General features: G+C 34.8%; 1 pseudogene; it reads right to left on the bottom strand.

Annotated features, from left to right (window-relative positions):
• LOC105319331 (acetyl-CoA carboxylase-like) overlaps positions 1-18,581 on the bottom strand; it is a 101,862-nt pseudogene that overhangs the window by 56,228 nt on the left and 27,053 nt on the right.

Genomic DNA, 18,581 nt, shown 5'->3' with positions numbered 1-18,581 from the left:
AATATGGTAAGTAAATAGAAACTGTAAACAATTAAACACAAGAAGCATTCACTATAACAAATAAAGAACACAATTTATTTTTCAAAATGAATCATATACATGTATATACCTACATATTTCCGTCAGCGATATTAAACTCTATTTAAACTGAATAAACTCGAGAAAATGCCGAGCATCTCAACAAAACATATTGCATTATTTTACCATTATGCAAAAGATGATACCGAATTACCGATAGCCTAAATGAATTGCATTTTAGTTCTTTCTTAATACATCAGATGTTGCTTTATTTGCGCAGGTAAACAGTAAACTGTTTGATTTACCGAAGTCTCTGTTCGATTTGATACGTAAAAATCAGGAAATAAAAGCGACAGTTCCCAGGTTAACGCAAAGCATAAATGAAAACGAAACGAAATCACAACAAGCTAACACCACCGTCATATGTGAAAACTGTCAACGCATTGAAATACAGTATTTAGCCTCAATTTACCTCACAAAACCATCACCAATGTATTTTGCATGTTTCAAAGATTCCCTTCGTACACGAACTATTGCACAACAAACAAATTCATCATTGTCAGATCGACCCGTTTATCATATAGTGTCATGGCTGCTTTAAACAAAGAACCTCGTTTTAGAATTATGGAATACGAGTCTTGGTAAAATGGGTAAGCAAACCCGGGCCGAGGCAAAATAAAAGCCGGGGTAGATCGGCAATCGTCAATTCCAATTACGCATTATTTTGAAGCAATATTTACAGCGTATACAAATATACTGGCCAGTAAATATCTTGAAATTTTAATTGATTGGCAGATTAATAACTGTCAATCTTTTGTTTTGCCCTGGCCTGGTCATGCTTACCCATTTTACCAAGGCTCATGGATGCTATAAATTGCTTGAAACACGCCTTTTCTTTCTTATTATTTTCGCAATAACTCAGATTTGAAACAGAATTAACCCATAATTTTTGCAATTTATATTTTCCTTCCCATAAGGATTATCCATGCTAAATTACGTTGAATTTGCCTCAGTAGTTCTTGGGAAGAAGATTTTAAAAAATGCACCCCCCTTTTTCTACAGTTTCGAGGTTTTCTCAGCTTTGAATGAAGATAGGTCTTTCATTTCAGCATTTTATATTTGTGCTACCATAGGGATGCTTTGGGCCAAATTTGGTTGAAATTAGATAAGTGGTTTTAGAGAAGAAGTTCAAAATGTAAAAACGTTTACAGACGGACAGACGGGCGGACGGACGGACAGACGGACGGATAGACGGAGGACGGACAAAATGCGATCAGAATAGCTCACTTGAGCTTTCAGCTCAGGTGAGCTAAAAAGTGTTTAAAAAAATAGTAAAGACCATTTCAAAAAATATTTCACATGAATTTTTAAACAAGGTTTGTTTTGATTCTATAGCTAGCACTTGATCACTTTTGTGGTTTTCCTGTATGATCATTTGCTTCATTGTAAAAACGAACTCATTGCTGTTAAACGTTTTTACGCCAAAGATCTTAAATTTATAATAATTACACATGTATTTGTTCTCATGTTTAAAAGTTAATAAAATACGTTTTGCAATACTGTTGGTTGTCATAGAAATCATCAGAATACTACAAATGTCGACAGTTTCCTTATTTCTTTGAAACATCTTACAACATAATTCACTTGACTTAACAAATTAGCAACATATTTGTCTCCGAAAAAAGATGCACTTCTCAAAGTTACACATAATCGACTTAAAACCCAGCAGAATATTTTACATCTGACTTTTTCAAAATCAGAGATCGTAAAATTGTAGCCACTCTGAAATAGTAACGAACAGGAGAAATAATGTATTTGTGACTTTCACTCCATCTTCTTATTTATGTGTATGAATCCATAAATTTTTGTTTCATTGCATTAAAAGTGCCTTTGTTCTCTCTAACTAAGATCTGCAGAATTTCAGTATCTTTATTTAGAAAACATCAAGTGATACAAATACACATGTCAATGAGGAGAGTGCAAATATACATTCAAGTACATGAAAAACAAGTTAGTAAAATGTATATGTGTTATGATAGAAATAATTTTAAAACATAGGTCGATCTTCGTGCCGCAATAAAGTGGCAAAAAGGATTTTTAATCCAGTGGGAGCTCTGCCCTCCTCCCCCTCCGACCCCCCCCCCCCCCCCCCCCCCCGACTTATCCTGCAATCAAAATATCCCTAAAACTTACATTTAGAAAATTAAATTCTGGGACATTATACACCGCTTCTCCACACACACTTTTTAGATGAAGGCTAAAAAAAAGTATTGGCATATTTAAAGCGAAATTGTATTAAAATTAATAGAAGTTAGAGTTGTGTTTCACAACCACTACAAAGACATGTACCTCCCTCACGGATTAAGATTTTGAAGATTTGAGAATCTCCTTTTATTTGCTCGTCAGGATTTCCTATAAATTATGTTCATCCTTTTAAAAATAACGCTGAGTGGCTGCATGGCCAAACATTATACGGAGAGTTACCCCCCCCCCCCCCCAACTGAGCACCTCTCGTAAAACGATCCTCGGGTTGGGGAGGGCGTCCACGTTCATTTACAGTTTGTGTTCGTTTCAATCTTTTAATTTTAACACTGCATTTTACATAAACTATTCCATGTCTTAACAGTACAGGTGTAAGTATGAGTACAGGGAATCGAAATGCTTATGAAACATAAAAACACTGTTTTTCATGAATCATTGCAGTGGATTTTATGTTCATGACACTATGAGAAAGGCTTAGTTTGTATCCTGTCATCAGTTGTACATAGACATATTAATCGCTTTGATTTTCTGGTCGGAATAATTAAATACACATAAATTTATGATGTGTGTTTTTAAGTTATCATAACCTAGATAATAGGGAATTAACACTTAAAACATTTTAAAATATATAATACAATGCTTCACGTATATGACCTCTATTCTCATTGTTGCAGCTTTATGACTGAAAAAAACCCTGCAAACTCTTTCATTTTTCTCAAAGCAGGTTGTGACTGAACAGAGTCGTTTCTCTTTTCTAAATTTTTTTTTTTAGGTCTTTTAGCTAAAACTCACTATAACTATTATCACTGCCCCCAAAAAATTCAGATAAAAGACTGTATCCTTACCTGTCCCGATTCAAATTCCTCCTTATATGCATACAGTCATCATATATTAATACACACGTAGAGTTTTCAACACGATTTGTTTATGTTTCACAAATTAATGTATATAGTTTACTACCAATCTGCAGTGGTATAAAAAAATGTTTGTAGTTTTAAAACGCTAGATACCCCCCTTCTCCTTACATTCGTCAGGGTCTGATAGGAATCCATAAGAGGTCATCTTCACATGACCTCTTCATTAGCATACAATCAAAATATAACCCCAATTTATCACATACATGCCTTTATCTGTTTTATGAGAGGATTAGCTCTACAATAATAGGCAGTTGGAAGTTACATAAAAAATACAGGCATGAATTAACTTGTCTATCAACTTCTGAAGCGTTCCAATTCATTTTCTAAAGCCCTGATAGGACAGAAGTTATGGTCGTGCGAAGATAACTTCTATGTAAGATGACCTACTATCAATACCTGTCAGATCCTAACAAGTGTAAGGAGAAGGGGTGGTTTTATTAAGGCTGATTGACAATCCAATCTTGGCTTGAAGCTATAACAGAAGACCTCCTCGTTGCTTGCACCGAGCTCGGCTCTAGTCTTAAAACATAATTATATAATTAGAAATTCATGTAAAAAATTTCATTTAAAAATCTAGGGCAGAACAAATTAGACCCGGCCTCGTTAATTCCGGTGAGTTCGTTTAGTCAACTCATTCTTCAGTTTTGTGAAGCAAGGAATCAATGGGGGGTTTTTAACCATGAAGAAAAATCCTATGACGTGTTAAGGCAAGAGTTTACACAACTTTCATTTTGAGTAATTAATTATAACTATATGATTTTGTTGTTGTAGAGTTTAAATAATGTACCGGGAGTCTGTGTGTTTGATATTTGGGTGTTTTAAGGGGGTTTTATCGTTTGGCTTAAGTCAATAGAACTGTCTATTCCATTCAATGGCATAAACAATCTTGTTAATTTTGCTGATATCACACAACTCACAATGACTGTGAGTTGTGGTATCAAGTTTCACTTTAGCGAGCAGTTTTATGAAAGTTCACTGCAAAAGCTCCGCTTGAAGCCAATGAAGGCTTTTTAGATTATTGTTCAGAATTAAACGTGGGATGGGGCGGTTTTTAAATGAATTAAATAACACACAGACGGACTAACAACGGACAGACGGACATACAGATGGACAAACCGAGATTAATTATCCCCACTTCTGTGAAAGCGGGAAAAATGTATTTTTTTAAAATGATGAAAAGATTTGAAAGACTTGTCTGTAGCTACTATTATCTGCTTTGTTGAAATCATAACAATATCTACAAGGTTTTCTAATAAAGGAGGAGGGATGACAGAAACTAGGCTCGGACTCAGGACCCTTAAAATTCATTTTAAAACCAACGCTCTGCCGACTGAGCTAAAGGGTTAACCCACTATATACCTAATTAATGCCAGTGGGAGCGTTTCAGTACTACGCCTTTATATACGGACAACCTTTACATACACACTATGGTGTATTTAGTTTATATAAAGATACTTGTAAGATATTTTTAAAATACGTATGTATTTAGATTGTCAAAGTTTTCATCATTTTTCCCGTCTGTCTTGCCGCTAAGTCTCTGTACGTGGAGACAGGGGACAGACGACGGCGCTGACTCTAACATGTATAATTGAAATTACATGAATTGTCCCCTATGAGACCCTGAATCTGACATCATCATGATTATTTCGTGCAGTCCGTGATTTTCTTAGGTCGCCGTAGGTTTCGACCAATCGATAAAGAGGGCGTGTCAATTTCAGTCTTGTCAGTTTCTTGTCAGTTTCAGCCGCTGTAGATTTTGTCTAATTGATAAACGGGGCTGTTTCTATGAAAAGATGTCAATATTTCATTGTAAAGGCTTACTCTAACTTGTAACGTATTGAAATTTCGTGTATTTCATTCTTTATGTTTAAACTTAATTAAGTTAGGTTTTTTTTAATTCTGCATACTTTTAAAGCATAGCAACGTTTATTAATTTTAGGTTCAGTATGAGAAGGAGGAAAATTTTAATAATGCATGCATGGTTACAGGTAATGTGTGATGTCTGATTAGACAATGTATATGTTTTGCGAAAAGCAAGCAATGTGGAGCTCATGTAGTTTACTGTAATGTGCATAAAATCCAAATTAAAATAAAACATAGCTGTTTCTGTGTTGTAGAGATGACCCCTCGGGTCATGGAACACATAGACCCCCTAGGCGAGTTCGTTATATTAGAGTTATGCTTAGTACGGAATAATTCACAAGGTACTTTATTAAGTAAATGATTTATATTTTTATTAATACATATATAACGTCAGGTGACTGTGCTTTGATTTTTTACGTAATATTTCAATGTCAGTTGATAAGTTATTCTGTATATTGAGTATAGGTACTGCATTCAGCAAACATTATGCTTAAGTAATATTACATAAGATATGTAGTAGTCTATCTTGATCTTTTGATTATCTCTTTCATTTAAAAGTAATATCAATTAAACAATAAAAAATGATTTGAAATTCAATCTTTGGTGATTCATGCAGGATAGAAAATTAGCGACATTGCAGAAAAATACACAAACCGCGTTATTGTGTGTGTGTTTGTGTGTGGTTGTGGGGGGGGGGGGGGGGGGGGTCATGTCCACAATCACTGACGATTTCCAGACAAATGATATTGCGTTAGATCATTTTTTTTTTCTCGTTACCCGATTTCATGCGATTTCTTTTTGCATTTCATATCAAGCCTTGCATGATGACACATAAGAAGACAAACAGTGTGCACATATGTAGAGACCCACTGCAAAAAGGCATTTGTATGTCACGGGATTTAGACATTCATAATACATGACGGAACGTATCTTTATCAGTGATATCGGGGTATTTTACAATTTTTTTTTTATAACTCTCTGATACTGTGGTTTCATCAATATTCGTGGAATACCAATTGTCGTGGATTTCGTTGTTAAGTTGATCCACGAAATTGAATGTTCATTGAAGTTCAATTTCAACTAACATTTTGTATTGATATTTGCATTGGCCACGAAATTACGTATCCTTGAAACTGTGGATTTCAGAAAATCCACGAAATTTGATACCCACGAAAATTAATGAAACCACAGTACTATAAATCATTTAATAGTATCCTATAAATCCTGTTTCAGAGAGTGAGATTTTGTTTTATAAAAAAAGGTTAGTTTTACGTTATATTCTTGTGTTTACAAATATAGACATACTTTCATTGATTGTCAATGTGTCTTTGAAAACAATTTCATGTGGAAAAAAGTCAAAGAACCTGGGGATAGGAACGGGGGAGGGGACAGTCCTGTCTCCAAATGCAAGTACCTGTGATGTTTACCTGTGTAAAATCTGTTTAATAATTATTTAATATGTATCGGGTTTTTCCAAGGCTAAAAATAAAATACAACTAGATGCTGTCATTAGACAGTAATACCCGCACCATGTGTTTGCCCCTAAATAACACTGTTTTGTACCAGTTTAATTAAAAATGAAGGCTACATGCAAACTCCGGTAATACATTTAAAAATTATAATTTTCATAACTGAAGGATGAGATCCCTGCCCATATGATAATACACATCGTGACATGAGCAGCACTTTATGTGCAATTTGGGGTAGAACTGTTTGCAGTGAATTTTCAGTTAATCAATAATCTTAACATTTTATGTCATAGGAAGTATAATGGTCTATATAATTATTACAAAAAAATTAAAAATTAAATTATGCCCCCTCCCCGTGGCGGTTGCCGGTTTTAGATTTGCTTCTGTGTGCCTACATGAACATCATCGTGTGCACAGATTTAGAGAAGGGGTGGGAGTGAGGGGTCCAGACCCCCCCCCCCCCCCCCCTCCCCATGAAAATTCGTAAATTACCAAAAATACACCTTGGACCCCAATGCTCTTACAGACATGTAAACGCTCTAACCCATTGCGCTTCAATGTTAGGTAACATTATTTGGGGGGTAAATATTTAATCAATATTCGACATACTTTATTGTTTATCTCAATAGGAAGTATACATGTACATCACAATATGCAGGTGTCCTGCACCACCTTAAAGCTGTTATTTACCTAATAAAATAGTGCAAGTGGATTTGAAGAATAGGTCATAAAAATACATGCATGTTACAAATGACTGATCTTTGTCTGGAGTTACGTACAGAACACAGGTTTGCATGTCTCATTAGCGGGTACTAGTTTTACCCAGCTCTTCGATTAGATGGGTTCACGTGTATACATACATGGGTGTTGCTAAAACGCGGAACGGAAAACGGAACGGAAGGAAAACGGAAAATCTTATCTAATGTTATTTACCTCATAGATTTGTTAAGTATGCTAAAACGATATACTTTATGTACCTTTTTAATTTTTTTTGAAAGATTAGCAATATTAGATTATTTATTCAAGAATATTTATTTCCTCAAAATTAACAGTACATGCATTGACCACTATATTCTGTCCCAAAATATCATCGATTCACTTTTTGCTGTATACATGTATTTATATATACCTCAGGGTTCAAGCGATTCTCTTTTAGAAGCATTAAACATTCTCATTATTCTTTCTTTAAAACGTCCTCTCTAGCTTATCAGCTGGTATAAATACACGGCTAAAAATAAAGAAGTCTACGGGGTTTTGCATTTTAACAGACCCGGATGATAGTGTTGAAAAATTGTGCAAGGTCTTCTGAGTGACTTCCAAATGGAGAAAAGATGTCAACATTTTCCATTATAAATCGTCCAAATGTGCTGCATGAATATTTTGGGATCGACAGACTATAGTCCCAATATATATAATCGGAAAATCAAACCAGGCAACGTCTAGAACTCTCTATTCGGATCATATGTATATAGCTGCTGGAATAAACAACTGCATGCTTTGTAATGCAAACGTAAACAAAATTGCATTGCTAAAAATACTAGTTTCACAAATTACTAGTTTCACAAATTACCGGGTATTTTAATGTTTACTGTATTTTAATTTTTTAATGTCGTCAGTCCTACAGTTTTTTTCTTCCATCTCAATGATACTGTATCGTCTGTATGATAAAAGATCGTCTAGAACACCGAAAATTCAATTTTGATGTAAGTATATACATGTACATCATATTTGAAAATAATATAAAAATACTCAAAACACGCATAAAACGCTTTCACTAACTGCGTACGTTACGCTAATATGCCAGCAATACCATGTAAGAGAAATAAGTAAAAAGTTATAGCTAATTTGCTCGTTTAATCATGTTAATGTTTCACAATTCGTATACATTTGATTTTTCCGTTTCGTACTCAACTAAAGCCGAATGAATACAATGCTATAATTGATAGACATTCATATGAATATTAATAAGATAGCAACATGTTGATAATCATTCATTAGATATAAATAAAAGATACAAAGTAAATCGTTTCTGGCCAGTCTATACCCTTTTTAAGCGATAAACGTGATGAAATTTTCCATTCCGTTCCGTTTTCCGTTCCGCGTTTTAGCAACACCCATACATACATGTCTGTGTTTTCCGTATGCAGAAAAGGATTACGGTAGTTAAGATCAGCTAAAGGAATTCATTATTGTGTTTTAATTGGATTATCATTATGATGTTGACCAATTTAGGTAAGCATAATACATGTAGTAGCAGTAGCACAATATAATAAGATGCCAGCATGGGATTCCTGCCAGCATACATACACATGTATATATATTAAGTTCTACTTTCACTTTCTAAATGTAATCTCCCTTTGACAGCATACTGTATCATCATCTTTTAATATTTAAATAAGCTTATCATCATTACCTATCCTATCGCATTTGTAAAGTTTCTGTCATTTTAGTTGCAAAAGTTATTTTTTTCATTTGTCAAACTGCATGCACTGTTGAGTTGACCCCATATTGACCCTGTATAAACAATTTCTTATTAAATTTGTGTATTACATATGTAAGTAAGTGTAGACACTTATATTTTTTATATGAGTAATAATAGGAAGGAAGGAGTATTTCTTTCTTAATGTATTATAATGCATCAAATACAATGTAGGTCATGACCTTATGGGACTGTTCTGACCCCACGAAACAGGAAAATACAAAATATCTTCTAAAGTCATTATGATGCATCAACTGGTGTAAAGTACATTAATGACCCCCAGGTGTTGTCTTTAACCCCCCCCCCCCCCCATCCCCCCGCCTTTATGAAATAGGAAATGATATGATACACTGTATATTTTGTTAACTTCTGAGATCTGAGATCCTCATCCCTAAACCGTTTAATTTATTTTTGCTCTTTGTGTCATTGCGCGTAAAATTGTATTGTAAGATTATGCCCCCTTGGAGACACCCTGACATTTTAGAACTAGAAATAATAATGTATTTTATCTTATTCATATGTTATACAGTAGTGTTTGATCCATGTGGGTAATTCCTAGCCTAATGATGTCACTGCTTTGTTTAGGAGACTTTACAATTGCCCCAAATAGGTGAATACACATGGCAGTGATGCATATAACATTTTGTTTATAAATCTTAAAAATTGAATTAAGCAATTTCCAAAATGTTAATGTGAATCACGAGAGAAAAAGCAATCAAGAAATGATTTAAAATTTGCTACTGTACACATGTAAGAATGTATTAAGAAGACTGAATCTTTATAAGCAGGTTAGATTGGGGGGGGATGAATGTGGAGTATAAACATTTATAATTTGAATCATTTATTGTTATTAATTAATTTTAACTTGTCAATGAATACTACTTATTGATCCCAAGGTAGAAATATGACCTCTGATCGTATCTCAATAGATCATTTGTCAATTATGCAAGGTGTAATGTAATTTTTTTTAAGAATAACATTTTTTACCAGTTTATAAAAGTTTTTAGACACCCAAATTATATTTTGATTTTAATAGATTATTCGACAAGGAAGGAGGGGGGGGGGGGGGGAGAGAACAGTTTATATTTGAGTTTGTTTGGGAGTGGGGGTTCCAAGTCATATATTTGACAATTTTTTAATGTAATTTAAAATAAGACTAAGCCATACTACAGTCATGAACATGAATAGTATAGAACAAAACACAAACTAATACATGTACATGTATATATACATAGGAAGTATTACAAAACAGATGATTGATCTATATCTGGGTTCTTAAATTGAATCATCATGTACATATTATATTATTGTTTCTTTGTTCAAGACATTTAAGATGGTATGTAGGTCATGATCCCAAGTGCTCTTCCTGAAATTATCAAATATCATAAAAACCATTGAGATCCCCACCTTAATCCAAAGATATTATTCCTCCTTAGGTCATGCAGGCGCATCAGATCATTATGGCATGTATTAAGTCATGACCCTAAGGGGTCATCCTGACCCCCTTAGAATCAGAAATTGTCAATTATCTTTAAATTATTGATGTTTGATGATCCTATCTCTATTTAATCTTTATTAATTATTAAGTCTCCTGAATGAAGTTTGGAGACTTATTGTTTTTGTACGGTTCTTAATACATGTATATATTCTTCATCTTCTTTGTCTTCTTTCCCGCTCTGAACTTGTTTCTCAGAGATGGCTGAACATAATTGTACAAAACTCTAGGATATGATAGGCCTGCAAATCTAGTTGTACACCCTGGTTTGATTTTTCTCATTTTGGGTTAGACAACCACTTTTCGGGGGGGGGGGGGGGGGGGGGGGGGGTCAAAAGGGTGTGGGGTCTAACATTGAACCTTGTAGGAAGAATCATAGACTTTATTGTAAATGGTAACTTGAAAATGGACAAAGATAATAATAAAAGGGTTTTCATAATCATATATTGGCTGTTACTGGCAATATATAGGGTTTATTAGATCTGACCCCTGGGGTCATCCCCACCCCCCAGGAATTTGAAATTACCATATATCTCAGAAACTGTTATAATCATGACCCCTAAACCATATATATTCATGTTTCTGATGTCAAGGGGCATCAAATGTTATGTAGGTCATGGGCCCTGTGGGTGGTCCTGACGCCCTCAAACAGCAAGTCCCTTAATATCTTCAAAACAGTTGAGATCCCCACCCTTAAACCATATATATTCTTGTTCCTTGTGTCAAGGGGCATCAAACGGTATGTAGGTCATGGGCCCCGGGGGTGGTCATGACCCCCCTTGAACAGGAAGTGCACGAATATCTCGAAAACGGTTGAGATCCCCACCCCTTAACCATATATATTCTTGATCCTTAAAGGGCATCAAAAGGTATATACCGGTAGGTAATGGGCCTCAGGGTTAAATTTAATTTTTCAAAACCGTAATGCACATCTATGGAACAGTTCCTTTCATATCCCAAGATATGATGTGTCTATCCATTAAATCATAAAAGGAGTTCTAGGATCTATGTTTTTTTTAAGTGATAAACGTCAATTTTCTGCTACATTTTGACTCCCTGGATGAAATTTAAATTTTGAAAACCTTACTGCACATCTATAGAACAGTCCCTATCATATCCCAAGATATGATTGTCTATCCATTAAATCATAAGAGTAGCTCTTGGATCAATGTTTGTTTTTTTAGTGATAAACGTCAATTTTCTGCTACTATTTGACTCCCAGGATGAAATTTAAATTTTTAAAACCTTATTGCACATCTATAGGACAGCCCCAATTATATCCAAAGAGATGACGTAGCTACTCCAAAAGTTGTAAGAGGAGTTCTGGGAACCATATTTTTATTGCCAAAAAACGTCATTTTTTGTTGCCCACTGATCCCCTTAATTAAAAAAAAAATTCTGGAACCTGATCATGCCTCAATATGACACCCCCAATCATATTCTAGAAGATCATTTGGCTACTGCTTAAAAATAATGACGTTTTTTAAACCAGTTTTTTTGTAAAAAAAAAAACGTCATTTTTTAGCCATTAAATGACCCCCAGGACAAAATTGAAAATTCTGAAACCTTATTGCGCATCTATAGGATACCCTAAAACATATTCCAAAAGATGATTTGTCTACTTTTGAAAATGTAGGAGGAGTTCGAGGAAGAAGTTTTTTTGTGAAAAAGTCATTTTTTACCAATTATTTGACCCCCAGGACTAACAGAGAATTTTTGAAACCTTTTTACAAAACAACATGATACCCCAAATCAAACTCCAAGAGTTCAGTTTGCTGGTTTATAAGATGTAAGAGCAGTTTGAGAAAGTAAAACGTGACAGACGGACGGACGGACGGACGGACGGACGGACGGACGGAACAGGGTAACAACAATATACCCGAACTTTCTTTAGAAAGTGCGGGTATAAAAATTCCCAGCAATTGACTCTAGAAGGGCAAAACAAAAGTAAGTAAAATATTGTTAAACAGAACACTTATGTTAATATTATTAAAATTGTGTTATGACACTATTAGAACAGACATATGGAATTGTACAAGTAACTTGTCCTTTTCATTTCAGTAAGATGGCTGTTCAGAGGATATCCGAGTCAGTGTATGTGGGGATGTGTCTAAAGATAGGAACTCCACAACAGGTGGCCTCCAGGAGAGATATAGAGGACATTCTCGAGATGTTGAGAAACAACGAGATGTTAAATCATCCGGTCAGAATGATGCTGAGTGGGAGTCGTAGAGAAGGACTCAGGCTGAGTGGATCAGACTTTGACTACATGATTTGGCCAAATAAACACCGAGTGATCTGGGATTTCTCTCAGGTACAGTTTTACAACACACAAGAACACACACTGATTCTCTGTGACAGTTCTGAGAGTCCACCAGGATTCACTTTACTATGGTTACCATTAGAAAGAACTAGTCATGGAGTGATGTCAGCGTGTGTAAGGATGAATGGAATGCTCTATATATCAAGTTCAAAGTACAGAGAGGTCATGCATCTTTTTGATTTGCCTGGTTCTACACCACACGGACCATGTAGCAGTGGCCAATTAAATGGTGTATTAGAATACGATCATGCTATTTGCTTTATCAGTGATTTCTGGCCTCCGTCTGCTTCCTCATGGATAGATAGGTGTCACGCATGGCCCTCACCTCATGTTGTCAGCGACATCATTAGAAATGGGTGTCACTTTGTAGCTATAGGACCCAAAATAGGAAATCATACAGACAACGAATGGAGAATTTCTTTTTCACAGGCTGAATACAAACTTGTGTATTCAATGAATCACACACAATTCTTAACGTATGGTTTGCTGAAATTGTTCTTAAAGGAAATAATTAACAAAGGATTGAGAGATGAAGATAAACTTCTGTGCTCGTATCACATGAAAACGACCGTTTTCTGGGCGATTCAACAAAATACACTTCTTCACTGGTGTCCACAAAATCTCCTGGCAGGTTTCTGGGTCTGCTTTAAACTTCTCCTTAAATGGGTGTACGAGGGAGTGTGTCCTAACTTTTTTATTCCAGAGAATAACATGTTTTTGAGCAATATCTATGGTGAAGCACAACAGACATTATTCACGCGACTGTATACATTGTATAAGAATGGCCTAGCGTTGCTGTTACACAGTCCCTCCATCAGGTCCTACATCATTAATGTTCTGTGTAATCCCAGACTCACGATTTGTACTGATGAACACACTCTGATCTCTGAGGTTGAATTTGATAAAACTGTTTTTATGGAGATATGTGGGAGTGATGCAATAGCCCCACCTGACCTATGGATGTGTACAATCTACCTACAGAAGATAGAACAGTTGATAAGTTTACCCCTGACACAGTATCACATTGTCATGTTACAGAAACTTACAGTCACCATCCTTAAGCGTACTGCATTTATATTACACAACTTGTACACTAACATAGGCTCTAACAAACAGTTGTATATTGTTGACAAACTATCCTCCCATTTGCTGAAAATAGCAGCCAAGTTTGGGTATGTGTCCGACATGTTGTACATTGCAATGCATTATTACAAGACATTCAGATACAGGGAAGCTTTATTTTGTATAGATATCACAAAGGTCAAGTTAGCACAGCCATATTTGATGTATGGGAGAAGTGTAGACAGAGAGAGGTATATTGAGGCTGTAGGGGGACAGTCCTTGTCTACAAAGATGAGACAGACTGTAGCACAGAATATCAAACTTGACAATGATATCTTTTATATCAATGAATTAATACCGGAACAACAGTCTAGTATACACAACTGTTACAGTTTGCCTGCATTGTTTATTCCACCCCTCGTACTGTTGTACATGTTAGAGTTTTTGTACTCTAGACATGTTGACACAATGAGAGCACAGAGAGCTTTAGATGATCTACAGGTCCTAGTCCACAATGATCAGGGGGAGTTAATAGATGTAGGCCTCGGAGACATTATCTGGGAGATCCTGGGGATCTGTCAACAAATCACAGGGAACCTCCAGGCTGCACTGTACTCATACCAACAGTCACTCAGACAATATCCACTCAATAGAATACAAACTGCTACCTTACAGAGAATTCAGGATCTACATTTATAATCCTATCGGCAAGTATATAAAAAATACCCTTGTATGTCAAAGTGTTTAACATTGACAAATTTGTGAAATGGAGGTTTTGAACTTGGCGTCTTCGTGTGCGTGGTGGGGATGAGTGTAAGGGGGTATATTTTGGTACAATAACTATAATTAGTATTTATCATGTAGATACATGTATTTTTCTCTTATTTTTGTTAATATTGGTAACCTGCCCCTGAACATGCAGATAAATGTGTTTTTCACCTGTCATTCTAGTAATTGATTTTGTTGAAATTCATGAACGTGATACATTTTCTTTATACCTAAACCCCTTTTTTTTACAACAAAGTAATTTGTACATTTTCAATTATGTCTTGATTATTTAAAAAATAAACAGATGATACAATATGAAGTGTCTCAATTATGAATAGTGAAATAAAGTTTTCTGCTAAAGTCTGTCCCAAGATATTTATGCAGCACATTTGATCGATTTTTAATAAAAATATACATACCTGTGAAAGAAGTGCAATTAAATTCGATAAAAGGGAAATTTTCCAAGATATTTTCATTGACACATTATCATTTTTCACTCGAAAACAATCACAGGATCGAAAATAGATTTCTTACGGAAATTTATAATGGGGAATGTTTACATCTTTTCTCCATTCGGAATCACTCGGAATATCTCGCGCTATTTTTCAACGTTATCATCCGGGCTTACTGCAATACAAAATCCCCGTAGACATTACATTTTTTAGCCTTGTATTGAAACCTGACAAGCAACTGAGAAATCTTGGAAATTTTTCATACTTTTGAATGAACATCGTTTAAACCCTGAGGTATTTATAAATATTGAGTAATTAAGCAAAATGTGAATCCAGGATATCTTGGGACAGAGTATAAATGTATCATTTTACACACAATCCTGTGTCTGCCAATCAGGACTTCTGTCAACTTGTTCTTGACCACTCTCATTTATCCAACATAATCAAGATAATACGCTGTGCGCCTACTAAATGATGCACAATCAAATACAGTTTATACATGTTGAATTTCCTTGAACTAACTCTACCATAAACAACCATTTACACTATTGATGGCGTAATACTGGTATACATGTTTTGAAGTAATAAATGATTAATTTAAAACACAAACTATATGTCATGGTTTTCATAAAGTTTATATTAATGTAAATGTATATGCAGAGTAAATAAAATAATGGAACAAAAGCAGTATATATAAACATGTAAATAAAATCACCATTTTCAAAATACACCATCATTGTGATAAAAAAAATAATTAGCTCTGTACACAAATTCAATAAGTTAATTTCTAATTTCATTTACAGCAATCTGTAACACTAATCAATAAATACATGTGCATGAACTATGAACTTGAGCACTTATTAAACAAATACATGTGTATTTAAATAGATGTTAATATACCCTGTATGACATTATACAGATATTGAAACATTTATCAATAAATATCCTTAAATGCCCTCAGAAAATGTTCCTATATGTAAGTCCTTTATAAAATTACTTTATTGTATTAATAAATAATAATCAATGATTTGATAAATTATCTACAATTTTGACTCATGAGATGGTCCGCATTGATGGATTTCATTTCCATGGAAACTGCCTTAGACAAGAATATACATGTACAATGTTAATAATGGATTCAATAATATAATGATTCAAATTTGTTCACGGATATGTCAAGAGTTATGGTTCTTGATGACTATGGTCTGACTCGGCATCACGTGTCCATGTTGGCTAGGATTCGTGTGACCTCTGACCTTTGACTCGGGGTCATGTGTTGTGTAATGTGGACGATGGAGTCCATAGCAACCTCAGGATTGTCTTGTATCAAGCTGTCAACAGAAAGATTTTTACTTAAATTACTTTTTATTCAATTTAAACTGTCTTCACTTTTTTCTTCAAAAGATTCAGACACAGAATGATATATTTTCTCTTTCATACCAAAAAAGAGGGTTTTAAAAATACATCTCATAACATGATGAGAAAGCAAACATTTTGAGAAACACGTACTGTACATAATTCAAATCTTGCAAACTTTATTAAGCCTGCCCATTAGTTACAGATCTATAATAAATGTAAAAGATGAAATTTCAAGAAATATCTAAAAATTGTTCATTACTGATTTTTTAATGGGAAGACAACAAGAATATAAATAAAATATAGGAGAACATATTTTGGGGTAAAAGTGCCGGACCTTCTGACTTGTTGTAGGACGTGCTCTCTCTGTAGACACCGGATGTTGTCTGACACGGCATTGTCCATACTGTCCTCTCGGATCTGTTCCATCAACCATTGAACCATGGCTTTATCATCTTCCCACATGTAAGCCTAAAGTACAAAATGGCAAGTGATGGTTTGGCAAAAACATTAACAAAAAACTCAAAGAAAGCATATAAGTCAATCGCAGATGCATCTAGTTTATTTTTTCAATTTTAAAGCAAATGATCATAAACAATATTTATAGATAAAAAAAAATTAAAATGAAAACCAACAGCTGTCTTTTAACTTCAATTTGAAACACAACAATTATAAAATATCACCTACCGGGGTATTTAAGGAGGTTTCTTTTAAGTTCATAGATATAAATTTTATTTAAATGTTGAACACAATTGGCAAAACGTATATTAACTAATAGAAAAACACGTGTGTAGTGATGTGAAGAATTATCTTACATTAACAGTGCCCCTATCCTCCACAAACCAGCGGTGTAACATGGAGTTGAGCTCCCCCTCCCCCACATTGTGGGTGACCGGCTTCATCTTCCTCTTCATCTGCCTCTCCAGAAGTCTTCGCTTCAGATGCCAGTAAAAAAACTCTCGGCTACTTTGCCATTTCAAGATGTCCTTTTTGTCATTAAAGAAGAGAGAAATATTAAAATATCATACCAAAATTCATGACTTTAATGAACTACCGTAACAATTTTTTTTATGTGTGACCTTAAACATGGAAATTTTCATGTTAGAATTTTTTAAACAAAATGTGCTTCAAAAGAAAAGTATTCACATTAACATTTATCAATCTGAATGTATTCTTTATTACAATGACTTGACACTTACGGTAATAACACCCATCTCCTCCATTCGGCCTGGGGTGTCATGGAGATCTGCAAACTGGATAGCCACCTGGTGGTACATGGGAAGTAACTTCTCTTGGCGGGCTGCCAATCTTTTCTGGAGTTCAGCTTTCTCGTCTGGATTCAGCTGTGGACTGGTCAGTTTCTCCACTATCTGGATACAGGTCTTATACAGACGCTGCATGGTCTTCTCCAGATCTTTCCGCCGGAACTTTATTTCCACTGTACCTTCTGGTTCCAAGACTACTATTAGAAATTAATGTAATAATGGTCAATTTATTAAGAGCATTTTTGCGGTTTTCTTTAAAGTTTGAACACTATTTGAAACTCTGGCATACATATTCCAAATAATGATTTCCCAATTATCCGTTTCTTTTTGCCTGTCACAAAATTTGAGAAAATGGACAAAATGTGAAGCGTCAGTCAATTTATGCGATTTAAAAAGTTTCTTATTGAAAATAATATAGGATATAATTTCTGCATAATACTATTCAATAATTTGCAATGTCAAAGAAATCAAGCAAGAAGTGAAAAATTAGATCATCAAGAAAATTACTGGATATACTATACTTCCTCTTAGCATAGTATTTTTGAATTATCTAAACTCTTTTACCTGCTGAGTTCATCATGGTACATTTCCATGTGGGTGGGGTTAATGGTGGGGTCTACAACGACCCAGGCCCCGCCCCTCAGCTCGGCGTAGGGAGGAATGTAGATCATGATTGGTTGATTATACTCCGTGAGGGCGTCCACTATGTAGGAACCAAACTTCAACACTTGGTCATGCATGTCTGAAAAGCAGGTACAAATGATTTAAAATTTTACATGTATTATTAATTATATATTGCATTATACCAGTAATGTGCATGTAGATCATGTCATTCATGGATGGCAAACATGC

This window comes from Magallana gigas, chromosome 9 (genome assembly GCF_963853765.1).
Source record: "Magallana gigas chromosome 9, xbMagGiga1.1, whole genome shotgun sequence".
NCBI lineage: Eukaryota > Metazoa > Mollusca > Bivalvia > Ostreida > Ostreidae > Magallana > Magallana gigas.
This window is presented reverse-complemented; position numbering and strand designations above follow the sequence as displayed.